The 17995-nt window shown below is 25.7% G+C and overlaps 1 long non-coding RNA gene across 2 annotated transcripts in view; it reads left to right on the top strand.

Moving 5' to 3' along the window:
- Window positions 1-17428, top strand: part of LOC129615322 (uncharacterized) — a 108772-nt gene extending 91344 nt beyond the window's left edge. For both annotated transcript variants that reach the window (XR_008697448.1, XR_008697447.1), the window contains one exon: window positions 17334-17428. This is a non-coding gene — a long non-coding RNA (uncharacterized LOC129615322). The remainder of the gene's footprint in view (window positions 1-17333) is intronic.
- The last annotated feature ends 567 nt before the right edge of the window (window positions 17429-17995 follow it).

The following is a 17995-nucleotide window of genomic DNA, read 5'->3' as shown; positions in this document are numbered from 1 at the left end:
ACTGGGGAATAAATGTATCGAAAAGTAAAAAAGGAACAAGAACATTGTTTGTACCTTTACTTTTTTCAATTTATAGGAGTTGAAAATTTATTGATACAAAAAGTTTCTTTTTTGGTCCCGCTATTAACTGCAAGATGATTCAGATTTTTGTATTTCATCATATAGTTTTTAGAACGAGAAAAAAAATTGAAAAATATATGCTAATTATTTTAGTGCTGCTCACTAGTTCTTCCCTGTATGTGTCTTCCATATAAAAAGGTTTATTTAAAAGTAACTGAATTCCTTTCTTTTGCAGAGTTGATTCTCATCAAAACTGGAATACTGTATTAATCAGAAATAGAAGGATCAAAAGTTTCTTCTTAAAAAAATTCTATTTTTAAAATATGTAAATGATTTAAACAAATTTTAAATGCCGTTTAGCCGTCAATTTCTCGGTAAATGTAGATGAGTAGATGCTGTTGCCTTTAAAATATCATTTTTATCAAAAAGAATTTTTAACATTTTAACAACAAGTGTAAAAGTGATATTTTCCAAACCATTACTCTGAAAACAATTTATTTTCTTTAATTCTACCCCTCATAAAGTTACTCACGTATTTCAGTATAGTAAATATTATAGTATAGCTACATTACAGCGGGGAAGTTGAAAAGGAAAATCAAGATTTAAGGGATGGTGTGGATCTGCTTTTATTGAAGCTTTTTTTGTTTATTAAATTTTATCATTGAACTTCTTACTATAGTTGTAAGAGTGGTTATAGTTGATAAAAATGTAACAATGTAACATATACATATATACAAACGGGTTTACCAACTAATATGAAATGAAGATCCATTTAAGATTTCTGTTTGTTATATAAGTGTATGAGTGTGTGATGGTATAATGTACACTTTATAGAAACTATATTAAAAGACAAACCAAGTCTTTTCCGATATCCTTGAATGCTCCTTTTATTTTGTTCTTTAGCTTCGATATTTCGATACATTTAGGTTTTTATTTAAAAAAAAAACTATAAAGAAAAAAAAACTGAAAATTTACCTTGAACGTGCAAAGAAATAAAAAGACCTTTCCAAATAATATTTTGTGTGTGTTCCATTAAATATTGATATGGTACATGGACGACAGCATATTGTATTGTAATATGTGTGTGTACTATGTCATAGAGGCATAAAAATTCATATTATCATTACTGTTTGTTAACAAAATGTGCTTTTTACCTTGAAGAGAAAAACTTTTGTTGGTTAGTATTTTTTATGTTTACGTGAACAAATACTTTATACAATTATTTTACATAAAAATTATTGAAATGAACCGGTATTCCTCTCTTTAAATTTCCTTCATTCTTTTGTTGTGCACCTAGTCAGAAAAATTAATGTTCCAGGAGTAGGGAGGGGCGGGGGAGGGGGTAATGTTTATGTTTATACTTTTTTTTGGGTGGAAATCTTTTTAATGTTATTTGCGTTAATAAGTTAGTCTCTTTGAAAGAATTATAATTTCTTCAATCTGGGCAGTAGAAATTTTACCTTGCTTTACAAAAGTTTGAGAAATTGAAAGATTGAGAAAAAAAATAATTATAAATGTGTCCAGTGACTATTGCTACTTCAATTTATTTCATGTAATACGAAATTGTAGGAACAAAGAAAATTCCAAAACTAAAAAATCTAAAATTGAAATGCCTAGTATTCCGAAAGGGCATAACACAACACAAAACAATTAAGTTTTGTATATTATGTTTGAAAATCCTATTACAACGGAAGCTGTAACCAAAAACACGTGAACAAGTAAAAGTTTGTTCAAATATTCTTAAAATCGTTATATTTCCGAAAGCAAAGAAATCGATTGTCTTTTCGGCACACAGAATAAAAGTATACTGCTGAAGTCAGAACATGATTTAAGAAAAAATTTGATTCTTATGAAATTTCTAATGTAATTATGATTCTAGTTATTTAGTAAATTAACCCGCAACAAAAACCATTTTGTAAAACGAAGTTATTCACGCAATAAATTTCAATTTCGAAAAAACAAATGTCAAACTTATTTTTAATTTTTTTTCCTTTGATTTCAAATATTTTGATATCTTCTCATTTTTGAAATAAACGCGTGTCTAAATCCAAGAATTTTAAAGTTTCACGTCAATTTCATATTATCTATCATTCATCGTTTTGATCGGGCTAATAGAGCGAAAGCCAAGCTCTAATTGACAATCACATTATTAGGGAATTTATTGCTAATCAATTCCGCTTTGTTTAGAACTCTGAGCCGAATATAATTTTTTTTATCCTTTTAAATACAAGAAATGAAGTTTGAAATTTGAGCAAATGGTTTAAGTTTTAAAAGTGTAGCAAAATTTATAAAAAAAGTAGAAACCATTCTTTCATGAGCTGCTAATGTTTAACATAGTTTTAATAGCAATTTTATGACTCTAATAATACTTGTGTATAGCAGATGTTTTCAATTTGTTATAACAAGATGTTCTTTTATCGAAAAGCTCTTACAATATTAAAGAACCGAGACATGTTACAGTAGACGTGTATCGATTAATGCTTACATTCTAACAAAATCCTCGTTAAATATTGTAATAAATAAGTGGTTCATTAAATAAAATAGTAAATTTCGTTTAAAAATGTCACATTAGAAACTTAATTTTTCCACTTGTTTCCAATAAAATGTGAAGAGAAAAATTCAATAAAAAATTGTTTTTCTCTCAAATATTTTCTTCGTTTTCCTATGAGCTATGTTCAGATGTAGTGTTTATGTACCTATTTCTAACTACATACATTCTTTAAAAGGGTATGTGTGGTTTGTGAAAGAAAAAAATTGGACGGAATTAGGGATTAAATATTATTTTTCTTGTTTTTATATTTTTAAATATATTTATGTATATAGAGAAAATTAAGTGGTCATATCGTAATCGTAAATCGATAAAAGGTATTCAATAAGATGGTCGATTGTAAACAGTCTATAATTTCGATGTTTCGAAAGATAAATTTTCTGGAGAAAAAAGAAAAATATAGACAACAACAACAACAAAATAAACTTATAAGTTAAGATAAAATTTTAATGTTATAAATGTAGAGAGATTATGAGAAGTAAACCTAATTTTATCTATACATGCACACAATATAAACACTCACACACATCATATGAACCCGTAGGTTCACAAAAATTTAGAAAAAAAGAACAAAGTGTATATTTTGGGTATGTTTTTTGTACAAGGTTTTTGAGGGGCTCACTTTTTTCGGATATTGAAAAGAATCAATTTACAAAAGAAGGTGGGATGAGGCCATGAAGGTGATAAAAAAAAACCTAAACAAAAAAATTATCAATATATTATTTTAGACTTTGAAATATATATAAAGGAAATGGAAGTAAGTTGTTTTTTAAGAAAATCGTTTAAGGATACTGGAAGGGTCAAAAAGAAATTTTGGTTCCTTTTTTTTCCTCCTTTTGATTAATTGAAATTGTTTAATTTTTTGATTTGTAATCCTTTTATGTTGGTTTTTATTGTTGTTTTTTCTTATTTTCTTTTATATCTTATTTTTGTTCCTATACACCCAAACGAAACTGATGTATATGATGATGAAAAGTACCAAAAAAAATGGATTACATTTTTTTATGATACAAATTTTTATATACACATATGAATGTATGCAGATATACTACGGGTATGTTAAAGAGTAGTAGCACTAAGGATCAAGAAAAATAGCATTTACTTAAAAGTTTCCTTATTTTTCTGTTGTTCTGCCTCTTTTTTGCTTTTTGTTATTATTATTTGTTTTATGGTTCTTTTGTGGTCAATGCCAGAATGAATTTTAAACATTTATTTTAAAGATATTGGAAGCTATAGTTGTTGTGTATGTGTTCAGTTAAACTATATAGGACTTTACAATTCAATTCATTGTACATATGAAAATTGAAAGGAAATGAAAAGTAAAATGTTGTAATTTTTCTTTTTTTCTTTGTATTGGTTTTTTTTTTTTTTGAAAAGAAAAAAAAAATTAAACTAAACACTTTAAATGCTCCCTTTATGACTGATAAAGATAAAAAGGAGATGAAGATTTTAAAGTGTAGATCAAACTTATTTTGTATATTCAATAGAGAACTTTAAATAATTGATTTTAAGTGAAATTTTTACTTTAACTATTATTGAAAATTGAAGAGGAAAAATAAAGATTTTATCAATTTGTAAAAGTTTTGAAGTTAAATTTAAAAACTTTTACATTTGATTCAGCTATTTTTTGTAAAAATTTTATAGTTTTCTCTAGATAATTATGATTATGTTAAGTAATTGTAAAATAAAATTTGAAAATTTTGAAAATATCCAAATCCTTGTAATTTGAAATATTTACCAACAAGATTACAAAATGAGGTTTCAAATTTTACGCAGTTAACTTGGTCTTATTCTTCCAAATAGTTAAATAAGCTGTTATCCTTTTTGAGTTTTCATACGATCGTACAAATGGAGAAATTTTTTTAAATCAACGCAGAATTTTACACTGAGCGAGAATATAATTCGCATGTTCATATTGCAGACCACTCCTTTAAATAGTAAAAAAGTTTATATCACAATTAATATACCCTAATATAATAGCCTTAATATTGTAGCTCGGTATGCTTATGAAAATGCTTATGAGCGAATTTGTAAATAACACTATTAAAATCAATCAGGAGGCTGTTGGTTTTTTGGGTTGAATTCCTGACTAATAGCAAATGAAATCGAATCTGAAATGAGAGTGGTTGCAAAGGCTATTGAAACCCGGTACGAAAAATAAAGTCGTTCTATTGTTGATTACCTCAGACGCGTGTGTTTGTCTATATGGAAGTGGGTAGACAAAATATTCTCTAGCAAAACTTAAGGTTGTAATTAAACTTTTTCCTTGGTCTATCGGGTCGGAGCATGAAGGTGCGCGGGTTTTTAAGTGAAGTATTCGGACTTTATTCACTAAATTAAATTAAATTAATATATGTGAGGGTTATAACACAAATAGAAGCTAGATCAATAGACTTCTAGGAAGATGAAACTTTCTTGAAAAAAGTCTTGAAAAACCTCCTATAAAAATTGTAAAAATTTATTATAGAAATTTGAGTTATAATTTTTAAAAATTTCTGTTACTTTAGAGATTTTATTGTATTGCTGCTTGATTTGGTTAAGATTCGATTGTACAATTTTGGATAAGATAACAGTTACGAATTGCTTATTTATAAACATGACACGATTTATAAAAATGAAAACCCATTTCGCTATTCGCCATGAAGCAAATTCAAGCCCACTATACAATATAAAAAAATAATAAAGCAAATTCAACCCCCTACAATAAAAATAAATGATAAAGGTCTATATAGAAAGGTATATAAAGATACTTTAAAGATTTTTATTAATGATTTGTTTATCCTTAAATTATTGGTCGCATTTTGGTTTCTTATATTTGTTTTCTATCAATTTAACTAGTATAGGTAAATCTTTATATAATTAATAAATTTTTACATTAATCTTATTAAATTAGGTTAATTTTTTTCTTAAATACTGTAATGCACTATATACCAATGTGTGTGCTACTATTTTGACGAGAAAATTACTTTTTTATGTCTAGACTTTTAGAAATTATAAAGTAAACTTGCTTTTTTGCTAAATCTGATCATTTTAACAAAAACCTAAAATTAGATTTTAATTTCATAGGCAATTGGAATATTTTTTGCTATTATAATTTTTCCATAAACCGCATTTATGATTTTATTAATTAATTTTCGAAAACTCTACAATCACTCATAAAACTGTCTTAGTTTTTGTATTTGGTTCTTATCTGACCTTGGTTTTCAATAGAATTTTGCAAACTTTTTAAATGTATTCTCCAGAGTGTATTATGAATTTGATTTGTATTTATAATGCTAAGAAGTGCGGGAATATACAACTATGCATTGAATTAATTAGAGTGTTATTGATAGTGCAGATTTGAAGACTTGTCTGCTGATTCAGTTTAGCTAAATTCGGCCAGGTTGGACAAGTTCACAATTTTGATTAATTGCCTCTATATAGAGATAATTTTTTTTTATTTTATTATGTCAATAAAATTTTCTAATTCTTTTATTAATTAAAACTTAAATAAACGGCTCACAATGCAATATTTTGTTACTTATAATAACCCAGTTAATTTTTGGCAATAATATTAATAACTGCTAACAACCAGTGCAAATATCACGGTTTTGCCGCAATGAAAACTTTAAACTTTAGAGGAACTTTACCTTAAAGTTAAAAATAAAGTTATTCAATGATTTCATTTTCGATTTTTCTTTTGGGTACCTACTTGAAGGTCCTCTGAAATTTTCTTCATAATATCCATGATAAGCATAAAAAATGAAATGTTCAACTTTTTTAGACGATATTTTTCATTTTTGTCATTCTCATTTCTTCTATACATTATTCCTACTGTTTAATTAATTTTGAACGTTTTAGAGCAGAAAAATAGAAAACAAAGGAACAATAATTGGAATGTATTATAATTCCAAATATGTAAATGTACAGTGGTGTGATGCGGCCATAAATAAGTATACCTACAATGCGTGAGCGTGAATCATTAAAAAAAAGTATGTATGTATATATATTTTTTAATCTAAAAATATATAATTACAAAATTAAGCAACACTAATTAAAAAAGGCAGAAAGTAGGAGAAAATAAGGATAACAAAAAAATGAAAAAAAAAGAGAATAAATAAAAATGGTAGAAAATATGCTTTAACAAATTAACCATTAAATTACAATAAAAAAAAACACAAAATTACACCTGAAAATAGATTATAGAGGTTAAAGGAAGAAAATCCTGTAATCTTGAAATAGAAAGGGGGTGTCGCTGAAATTTATTTTGAAAAAATTTTTATGAAATTCTAATTTGTAGTAAAATATTGTTTCATTAATTTTCCATTAATTATAGGTTAGTTTTACCTGTTAATATCACGTAAGTATAGAGGCTAGCATTAAATAAATTTATTATTCGGTTGTTAGTAAATACAACATTATTTTAACAATACGTATACTTGTTAATATACTGCTAATTTTGTGTGCTGATCAAATAGAAATTAAATGATCCAAAAGTAAACGCAATATTGATAACTTTAACATTTACATGTTTCAGTCTTTGGTAAAATTCATAAATTGGTTAAGCTTAATTTTTAAAAAAATTATTAAGTATGAGTTCGCTTTTGGTTTATCACCTAGCATTCGGTTAAAACATCTAACGTTCGATATTACTAATAGAAAATGTTCTAATTGTCGAAAACCACAAATTGGTAATCTTTTATTTGTCACAGACTTTAATCACTGAGAAAGATTTTTGTTTTGATGTAGCTGTTTACAATACGAGTAATAATGAATTGTTAGCAAATTGTAGATTATAAAATATTAATTTTGTACTAAGACGCTCTAAACACTGATTCTAGTAAGAACTTTGTGTTTTCTAAAATTTTAAATCCATTCATTGGCATTGCTAATGATATTACTATCATTGTATAATGATCATTTTGATAATAGCGGAAGCATGGTAAATAAAATCAGACTTTGGAATTTTATTATCACCTACACAAGCAACTACAATTAAGCGTACATAAAGGTCCTTGTGTAATCAACTTTGTAATGAAAAGGAAGAAATCAGTAGAAATTAATTTTTAAGAAATATTAATTTGGGATGCCATTATTATTTAAACTTTTTATTATTATTTTGTAAAAATATAAAAACCTTTAATTGAAGGTTTGCAGCTAGATTTTTTACAAAATAACATTTTAAATGAATTTGCAATTGAACTGCAAAATTGAATTTTGTTTAGTTCTAAAACTTAAATGAAAAACCACTATGACTTGGTTTTTTAAACAATAGTTTCATTTTTATAGATCTGATCACCTGTGTTCAAAAATTTTATGTTAGTGTCAAGTGAAAAATTTTCTAATAAAAGACATTGGGAGCGAAAATCTTTTTGCCGTAGCAAACGAAAATAAACTGCATTTAAGTTTTGACGGTACGAGTATATAGCCGATGGCCATATATGGTAATCTTTTTGTTGCATTGAATATTCTATATAAATACTATCAAAGACTTTATTTTAATAATTTTAATAATATTACTTCTTGAATATCTATGGCACTTGAAAAAAACCTCTTATATAGCAAGATTTTAATTTTCCTTTGGACTACATAAGTGGTCGCAACTGCATAAAACTTTAATAACTATAGATAATAATATTTAACTTTAATTTTTACATATTATTAGGCATATATTCATTAAACTGCAATTTTTTTAACTTTCTAAGCATAATTTGAGGACTTTCTAAGCAGTATGAGGTTCACACATGTATTTCAATTCACACATATGTATTGATTTTCACATATTCTTATTAGAAAAGTGTTTGTTTAAAATTTGTCATATCCACATAAGTGCTCATATTATACATAAAAACTATATAAAATGTGCAAGTCCTTGTAACAAGTTTTTAAATCCTTTCCTTACACAAAAATCGTTTAGTCTTTTTTTTCACAATTCTGTTACACTTCCTTCTTTGTTCAAATGACATAACCATTTTTTATTAAGAAAGAAACAAAAAAAGAAATAAAAATAATAATAATAATGGATAACTAAAGAACTATTATCCTTTCAAGAATTTAACGAAAAAAAAAGATAGTAACACTGGCACACAAACATACGCATGCGGTGCATAGAAACACATAAATAATTTAGCAGGAAAAGACGTGTAAATTGAACTAAGAAGACATCTTTGTTATAAGAACCGTATGAAGCAAAATAGTCGATCCATAAGTATAAGAGAAAGGAGAAAAGAATATAACAAAAAAAAAGGGATATGCCACTTGCACTATTTCTTAAGGAGACCAGTAAAATACAATAAAAATAGAAAAAATAAAATTGACTTATTTTTCTTACAGATTCTTTTTTATTTTTTTTTTAAAAGCTTCTTTTTATATTTTTTACTCATTTTTTTATTTTTATCTTAAAAGTGAATACCCTCTTCTTTCGCACCCAGTTGTGATCTATTCTTATATTTTGATGTGTGTATTCTTTTACAATATTTCTTTTATATTGTTGGCATCATTGTTAGCTGTTAAAATAAGAATTGTCTTCATGTTAAGATGCATAACCGCCTGTTTTTCTGTACTTAAACAAACTTATATATTATTTTATGTACATAAACTTGAACAAAATAGAGACACACAGCCACACATTTTTTAGAGTTTACAGTTCTAGAGTATATATATATGTATGTACAGTATATAAAAAGGATCTTCAACACGATATGTATACAATTGAACACATAAAATTATTTACTCGTAATTTTATAAGGAAATTCATTCTTTTATTCATCGTATTGCAAATATGAAGTATTTTAACTGACTCATGCAATTTTCTCGATCTGTTTTCAATTCCTGACCGTCTGTCGGAGGGCAGGAATTGAAATATGGATGTATGGAAGATGTTAGAAGAGAAAAGTATAGAATTAAGCATCTTCATATTCATATGCCATAATATTGGTATAAATTCAAGCTGTATTCAATTAAAAAATAACCAACCCACAATAATGTAGCTAAATTTTTATTTTTTAGATTAAGAATTAAGAGACAGATTTTAGGATGCACATTAAGATGTCATTATGGAGATTTAGCCAAAGTTTACGATAAGATTTGTAGAACATAGTTAGACTAAGATAAGAGATGACAAAGCTTCTCTGTCTAGATGCTACCGCATTTAAGGGGTAGTATTAATCCTTAACTCTTACTAACAGTGTTTTCAGATTCTTGTCTCTAAACGGGAATGTAAATAAAAAATATGCGAAACCATTAAACATAAAAACCCAGAAAAGAAAGTAAAACGTAGAATAGAGCACAAGACATTTAAGTGACAGCAATAAATATTGAAAACTGGAGCAATTTATCTAGTATCTGAAAACATTTCTTATACAAAAAAAAAATGTAAATTTAAATGACGTTATTTAAAGTTTCTTTTTTTTAAATTTTTTAATTTTTACTCTCTGATGCTTTACAGAAATTTACAGTGAATAAAAATAAATTTTTTGATTGAACATGGATTTTTATCAATTTTCACACCGAATGCTCGGAAAGAAAATTCTGTAAGAAAATGGTTTAAACGCGGTTAATTCGGTTGATATTTTCGGAATTGTATAGGAAAATTTTTGCAACGAAGTCATGAGATAAAATTAGAAAGTATATTTTGTGAATGAGTAAATTTTACAGGAGAGCGATAAATCGATAAATGAAAGTTAAACTTATCTATTCTAAGTCACCAAATTTTTTAATAAAATGTCGGAACTACCTTATGACTTGGAAAAAGCTGACATACTTTGGAAATACGAGTAATGTGTATTTATTCATTTTAAAACGCAAAATTAACTGTAAGGAAACTCAAATTTTCACTGTAGGGGCAAAAAGGAAAAAAATATATGTTCCAAAAATTTGGATTTTAGTTATCGATGGGATATACAAGGAAACTAACCTGCGTACATATATCAACTCTAATTTTAATACTCAAGTGCAATCCCGTCTTTCTTAGCGTTACAAAGAATAGGTTAAAGATATGAAACACCTTTTAACTACACAAGTTACTATATAAATATTATAATTATATAACTATATAAATATACAATTGCCCTAATATTGAATATTATATGTACTTTTTACTGAATGAATGGGTTTATTATTTTGCTGAGAAAACGATGACTCCAAAACGTAATAGTATAATTGATATAATGGCGTCTCCATATATTTTAAATAGAAAACGTGTAATATTTTTAGTGAATCATAACTCTAACCTATAAGAACACTTATAAAGTTTTGATGACCTTTATAATTAATGACTCCGGAATTAGAATTCTAAAACAAATTACGATTCCTAACATGCACACTTCATACTTAATACTATTATTGTCTAAGAAAAATTTATTTGAAAAAAATATTTTTATTCTTCGGTTTTCAAAGTAGTACTAATTATATTTGCCCGTATTGTAAATTATTACATCTTTAAAGGTGAACCTTTATTTGCATATATGCATAAATATAGGGTTTTTGAAAGCAATAATTCAAAGCCAATGACTCTAATAGGATTTTGTTAGAAAAGATATATATAAGTATATATCCGTGCAAAAACATATATTCATATACTTTGGAAGCATTTATATTCCATTTAGGTACAATTAAATGTATTTGTATTATATACATATATACATACATATATGTATTTCGTGATTATACACATAAAAAAAATTATATTGTTAACATTTTATTAAATATGTAAAATATTGCAATATCCAATAAGAAGAGGTTATTTTTGTATGGTTGTTTAATTAGAATTTTAAATTTTCTTCGTTTAAAAGTGAGAATAAAGAAAGTTAATCTGGTAAACTTCTGGATACCTGTGCGTTGAAATCAACGAAATCCGGGAATTTGAGACACTATGCATATGACTATGCATACATTTTTAAAGTTAGAATATTAGTTAGTTACCACAATATATTTCAATAACTTTTACGGTAATACAACAATATCTATTCAAATTGTGGATATTTAACGTAATAAGTATATGCATTGTGTCTATACGATGAACGAACATTAAAAAGCTTTTACTCATACATTTTCACATATGATGATAAAAATCCAAATTTTTCGGTAATTATAATGAAAAACAATAAGAGACGGGGATTTATAAGCAAAAGAGCTTGTGCAAGTAGAAACTTCGTGAAAATTCGTTAAAATCCCTATATCTCGATGTGGCAACTAATTCTGAACAAAAATTTTACCCATTTTTAATGTCCTAAACAATGATGTATAGAGTTGCATTCATTACTGAATTACGCTGTATATTAATAGAAAATCATTTGCATTCTAAGAATATTATATAATTTGTTATTAAGTTTTGGAATTCCCATATAGTAATATTGTTATTATACTACAATAGTGAAATTTATAAAGCAAGAATAAGAGTTAAATATGTTAATAAAAATGTTATTACAATTTCTTGTATAAGTATGCAATTTGAATATTAAAATAAAAATTTTACATGTAGAAGTATACGTACAAATTAATTGTGCTTGCAGATACGTCCACGCGTGCACTGTATAGAATGTACTTACTAACTAATCATTATTAATTTAATTTTATGTAATTCATTTTTATCATATAGCACACTTCAAAAAATATTTGGAACAAATGTCGCTAAAAAATTTTCTGTGTTTGTCTGTTGTCTACAAGATTTAAAGTTTGTGAAATTTTGTATTTCTTCGACACTGTAAGTATTTTGTCTAGCTATAAAACTTTAACGTAACTTTTTTATTAAAAAGTATACTATTATGCCATAAATACATTTGTTATTAACAATCTAATTCCATCTTTACAACACGTAATTTTTTCCAAAATTACTACTTTTAAATTTCTCCTACATTTATGCAAAATTTTATGGTAATAACAAAATTATTTCAATAGAACGTTTCAAACCAAAATTGAAAAGAAATATGCTATCTTACAAACCAGGGAATTGGTCGACAATAGGTTTTATTTTTTTATTTTCTCATTTATTAAATATTTCAAAGTGTGTACTAACTGTTACCATAATAAAATGGACAAAAGTAAAAAAAGAAATTAATAAAACAAAATTAAAATTACAAAAACGTTTATGGCATCGTCTCATATTAAAAATATTAAACATTGGAACATTTGCAACTATATAATTTATTGAGGTCTCAAGAATTTATTGATTGTTGTATTATGATTCTTAGTGTGAATAAAATAATTCACAATAGAGAAGTTATTTTACTTTTGTATGGCAATATTTATTGTTATGAATTGTTGTAGTGCACAACGATAGAATAAAATTTATATTAGGAAACTAATAACACTTTAATTTATCATTTCATATCAATAGACAAATTGGTATTATTGAAGCTCCTTATAATTAAGGTAATCGTATTATACTTGAATTTTAACTAATACAAATTGAAATATTTTATGAAGATTATGTGTAATTTGTTTTAATTTCTTAACCTTTTAAAAAGGTCAATCGTATTTCGTACACACGAACTATTTATTTTCTGACAACATGGTATACAACACTAATATGTAAAAGTTTCGAATTGTATGCGAATACTATGGTTTTCGTGGTTTTGTATTAAGTACCATGCTTTCTTAATAAATTAAAAATCACTAACACGATTACAAATCTATAAAAATCAATCAATAAAATCCAAATGAAGATTTTATAAAATCCTTATTTACAAACTATTTCACATTGACTTTAATTTTTCTAATTTATTGCCGTCTATCACCATATTATTATTATTGTTGTCGTTTTAAAGTGCAAATTATTTCCATTCTAATAAATTGTATTGATTTACGATTTCAATTTGAGAAAAAATTCAATTTGGATAACAATAATTTTTACCGCATCTAAAAATTTCAAAAAAAAAAAGCTTTTAAATCAATTGCCAATTATATTAGTGCACTCCAATATCAAAATGTAAATTCCAATTAAATGGTGATTAAACATACACACATGTTTTTCAAAATAATTATATTATGAGCCCATTAACTATTAAAATCATTAAATATTCTACATATATGTATGTAAATAATGTATATATATATATATGTATATTTATCATATGTAATGAAAATCGATCTCCCACTTGGTATAACAATTGAGTAAGTTTTTTTTTCAGTATTTTGCTTTTAAAATTATGCTTTTTAGTTTTATTAGATTTTTTGATTTTTCTTTATTTTTTCTTTCAAAAATCATTTTCCATATTCATTTTACAATCACTTGGGGGAATTATAAGTATATTACTTTGTTTGTCATATTATTATTACGAGTGTATTACAAGTGTATTATTACTCAAATCAGACTTTTATCAATCTATATTTCCACCAAAGTAGTTCATTTCATATCTACAATAATTATTGAATTTAATCAAATGTAAAATTGTCTAATGAATTATAAAGTACTTACTTTGTCCAATTTACTTTTAAATATAATTACCATTAACCTTAATCATGTTATGGTTTATGTGTGAAATTTAATAAGTTGTAGTCCATTAGACATCCATGTACATATGTTGGTTCTCAAACGGTTTCAAGTTAAAATTTATTTAGAGACAAATACAAAGACAAATTTCAGACGATTTGTTCGTTTTTTTCATTTTACATAAGTAAGTGCAATATTTTGTGGGAATATAGCATTATTTTCTGAATTAAAATCACGCTAAAAGTAAAAAAGTGATTTATGAGTGGGTATTTTATTGTTTTGCACTTTTGGCCTCAATGAATCAAACTAGCCAATTTTGTAATAATGAAATTGGCCTCACATCTTTCTAGTTTATGTATTTTCTCTTTTTGGCCCTTACCCCACTTAGGAGCATTAAAAACTTCCACTTGACTTTTAAAGTGAAGCATTGGTTTCACAAGTTATACAGTTAACTAGGCGGTGACCAACCTCCCGTAGTTTTTTCCCTATATTTTAATATTTAAGGTTAATAATATTTTGTTTGCATTGAATATCGAATATTATGGCATAATGGTCACGTTAATATTAATATTTTATTTTTTAATATTTTATAATATGAAATACTATATATAATACCTGACCAAGATTTGAATCCGGGGTTCTTCGATTAATGGATATTTTTATAATCACTACACCATTGGTAAGACTTTTTTTTAAAAGCCTGAATCTATTTAGTGCCTTTATTGTTCTTGATATTGCAATTCAACTCTTTTTATCCCAACTAATTAAGAGTGTTGTCTGGGAAGAATGTAAGGGAATATAATTAAAATATTGTTTTAATTATAAACACAACAAATCCAAAAAATTGTTTTCAAATAATTTTAAATGTCGAATCCCAAATTTGTTTTTTTAAAATATTTTGCAGCTGGAAACTTAGAATAGCTGGTTTTGTTTTTTTTTTCAAAATATTTTAGATTAATCAATTCTGATTTAGCCGTTTCTATCTCTTTAATAAATTTCAATTTTCATTTTTTAAGGAAATGGGACTGCCAACATAAAAGAACCGCAAACATGGTTTAAAGTATAATGGTTTCCATCAACCTAAAACGAACACTAAATATTCTGATTGATTTATCATTTTCCCTTGCTTAATCATTACTTGTTAAATTAATTGCGCTAAATCCCCTCTATTTTAATAAAACCTAAATACTTTGTAAAAAGCGCGTATTCTAAATAAAACCACAAGTAAAATTTTTAATTTCAACCCCTTTTGAATTAATCAGTACAGATAAAATATACACTAACTACATTCTGACTAGATAAACTCACAGATTATAGATTTATAATTAAAAAATCATTCGTAACCATGTACACGTTTATGTGTGTTTGTATATGGGTATGCTTTGTAGTAAATTAATGAGTTGTCATTTAATAGAACAAAATATTTTTCTACCTCATTCTTATATACATGTGCATGTGCTTACATATTATCCTAATGATTTATTCCTGTTATAATTATAAGAATTTTCCATTTAAATAAAAAATCTACTCTTGATTAAGTATGTTTTGTTTTCTTTTATAATTAGTATTCTTATTTTAATATTAAAGATTTAAACTCTCTAAGGAATTCAAAAAGATTATTGAGACAAAGGACTCAAAGAAGAAATTTTTAATTATCGTAAATATGTAAATTTATATATGTATAATATAAAATATTTATTTAGAGCAACGGTTTTATTACACAATAAATTATCAGAGAAGTTTTTATTTAACGTTTTAATGAAATCTCAATTTCTATTTAATCTTCAATCCGTTTAACGTTTAAGATATTTCCTCCATTATTTTGGGCTTCCATTCAAATAGTTAAGTATACAATATTATCGCCTTGAATTTTATTTATAATTTTCCAATTAAGTATACTGAAGTTTTTTTTTTGAAACGTTCACCAGTTTTTTTAATCTTCCATTATAAAAACGTTTTCGTTGAATCGTGAAATTGTGCCATTTAAAAACAGTTAAATAAAATAAAAATAAAACAAAATAAAAAAAAATAAATTGTTCCTTTGATTATATTTGAAATCCAGGATAATTAAACTGCAGACATTATTAGTAATAGTCTAGTCCTAAAGGAACTTCATATGAAAAATAAAACAAAGAACAAACAAATTGTCAAAAACATTAAAATATTTCCTAAAAGGGAATTGAAAAGTAAGACATGCAATTATTTTTTTAAGCCTCATACTGCAATTTTAGATATCATAATATCGTAATTTTGTATACATACAAAGTATGTAAGTGCATAGACCTATTTATAATAATGTGGTTAATGCAAATTTCAAAGAGTCTTTTTGTGGAAAATAATTTGTTATTTAAATGTGAATTTGTGCTCGAGTGTTTTGATCTTTATTATATAAAATAAGCATACATTGCCGAATTGCAGCAATAATGTCAGAACTCAAATTTCTTAGCTTTCACAATATTGTTTTTAAGTTTTTTCTTAAATTATTTGGATGGTACATGTTTCAGCTCAGATAGGTTAGTTGAACTTAAAATTAGTCCATATTCCCCATCATGAAAAATAGTTAATATTTGTAGCTAATTTTTCGGTGGTCAAAAAATTTTTTCAACGTGAAACGTTTCATGAACAAGAGGTAAGTGGACAATGGGGTTAACTAACATTTTGACGAAAGCTTTTCAGATAGAACATCATTAAATTTCATATATTTTCAACAGTGATTATTCTTATAGCTAGAAACTTAATAGAAGACGAGATTGGCAGTGCACATAAGAGATAATTAACAAAAAAAATTAATAGTTTTAGAATTTGTTAATGAAAAAATGTGTTACAATGCAAATGTAAGTTAACCCCTTTGTACACTTACCGCTTCAATTCTCACCATTCTGCAACAATCGAACGACATAATTTAGGCAACAATCTCTATATTTCATATTTATTTGCTTGCATGCATCATAAACTTTAATTTGTTTATTTAGACTTTGAATATTGTGTAAGGTGTGGAAGATACGTGATTAACACTTAAATGAATTGAAATTAAATCTATATGGACAACTTTTTGAACTTTCAAATGAAGAATGCACGCAACTATTGTTAACAATTTTTTACATGTATGTGCCCTTTTGCATACGTGTTTGCTTTTCCACTTATTTGAAATCTTTTTGACAGGATAATAGCTATTTGAAATGGTGTACAGTTAATAGGTAAACATATGCTTTTTCAATCCAATTATTGGGAGTAATATTTTATTTTTTTAATTTTTTTAAAAATATTTTTCAATCAATCAAATTAATATAATTATTTATTAAATTTCTTTTTCAGGTACGTTTACATTAAAATTTAAATTGAATTCCTGTCAAGCAACTTTACCACTACCGTACGTAAGTTTTTAGTTTATTATTTATTTTATATTTGTGCCATTTTAAATTATTTTATCTCAAATATATAGAGTGATTCAGTAAAGAGTATAACATTATATCTTTGTTTTATAACACTATGTTTTTGAACGGGTAAAATTACTTTTTTGAACTAGTTGCGTTGACTAGTAAATGTCAGATACAAGCATTTAACGAGTTTTCACAAATTTTCTACTCGCCCAAACTTTATACCCGTTACTAAATCACCTTATATTTACTGTTTAATAAATAAGAATTACGTATAACAAACAGGTTAGATATCGAAGTACAAGTACTTGGAATTTTGAATTTTTATCGAATAAAAATTATAAATCTGATACATGAAGGGGTTAATGAATACATACATTAGGTAATGTTCTTAACAAAAATCGAATGAGTACACAATCGTTTTAATAGAATTACTGAAAAATTAGACTTATTAAGATTTCTTAAGTCAACTACTTCAAAAATCTTTTATTCAAATAACTAAAATAATATTAATCAAAGAGTTCATTTGGTGTTCCGGAGTTTTTTTTCACGCCTTATTTTTTTAAATTACATAACATATTGAATATGGGGATAAACGCA

The sequence above is a fragment of the Condylostylus longicornis genome, unplaced genomic scaffold, assembly GCF_029603195.1.
Source record: "Condylostylus longicornis isolate FDR11 unplaced genomic scaffold, ASM2960319v2 ptg000135l, whole genome shotgun sequence".
Lineage (NCBI taxonomy): Eukaryota > Metazoa > Arthropoda > Insecta > Diptera > Dolichopodidae > Condylostylus > Condylostylus longicornis.
Note: the sequence above shows the minus strand (reverse complement) of the source record. Positions and strands in the feature narration are given on the sequence as shown.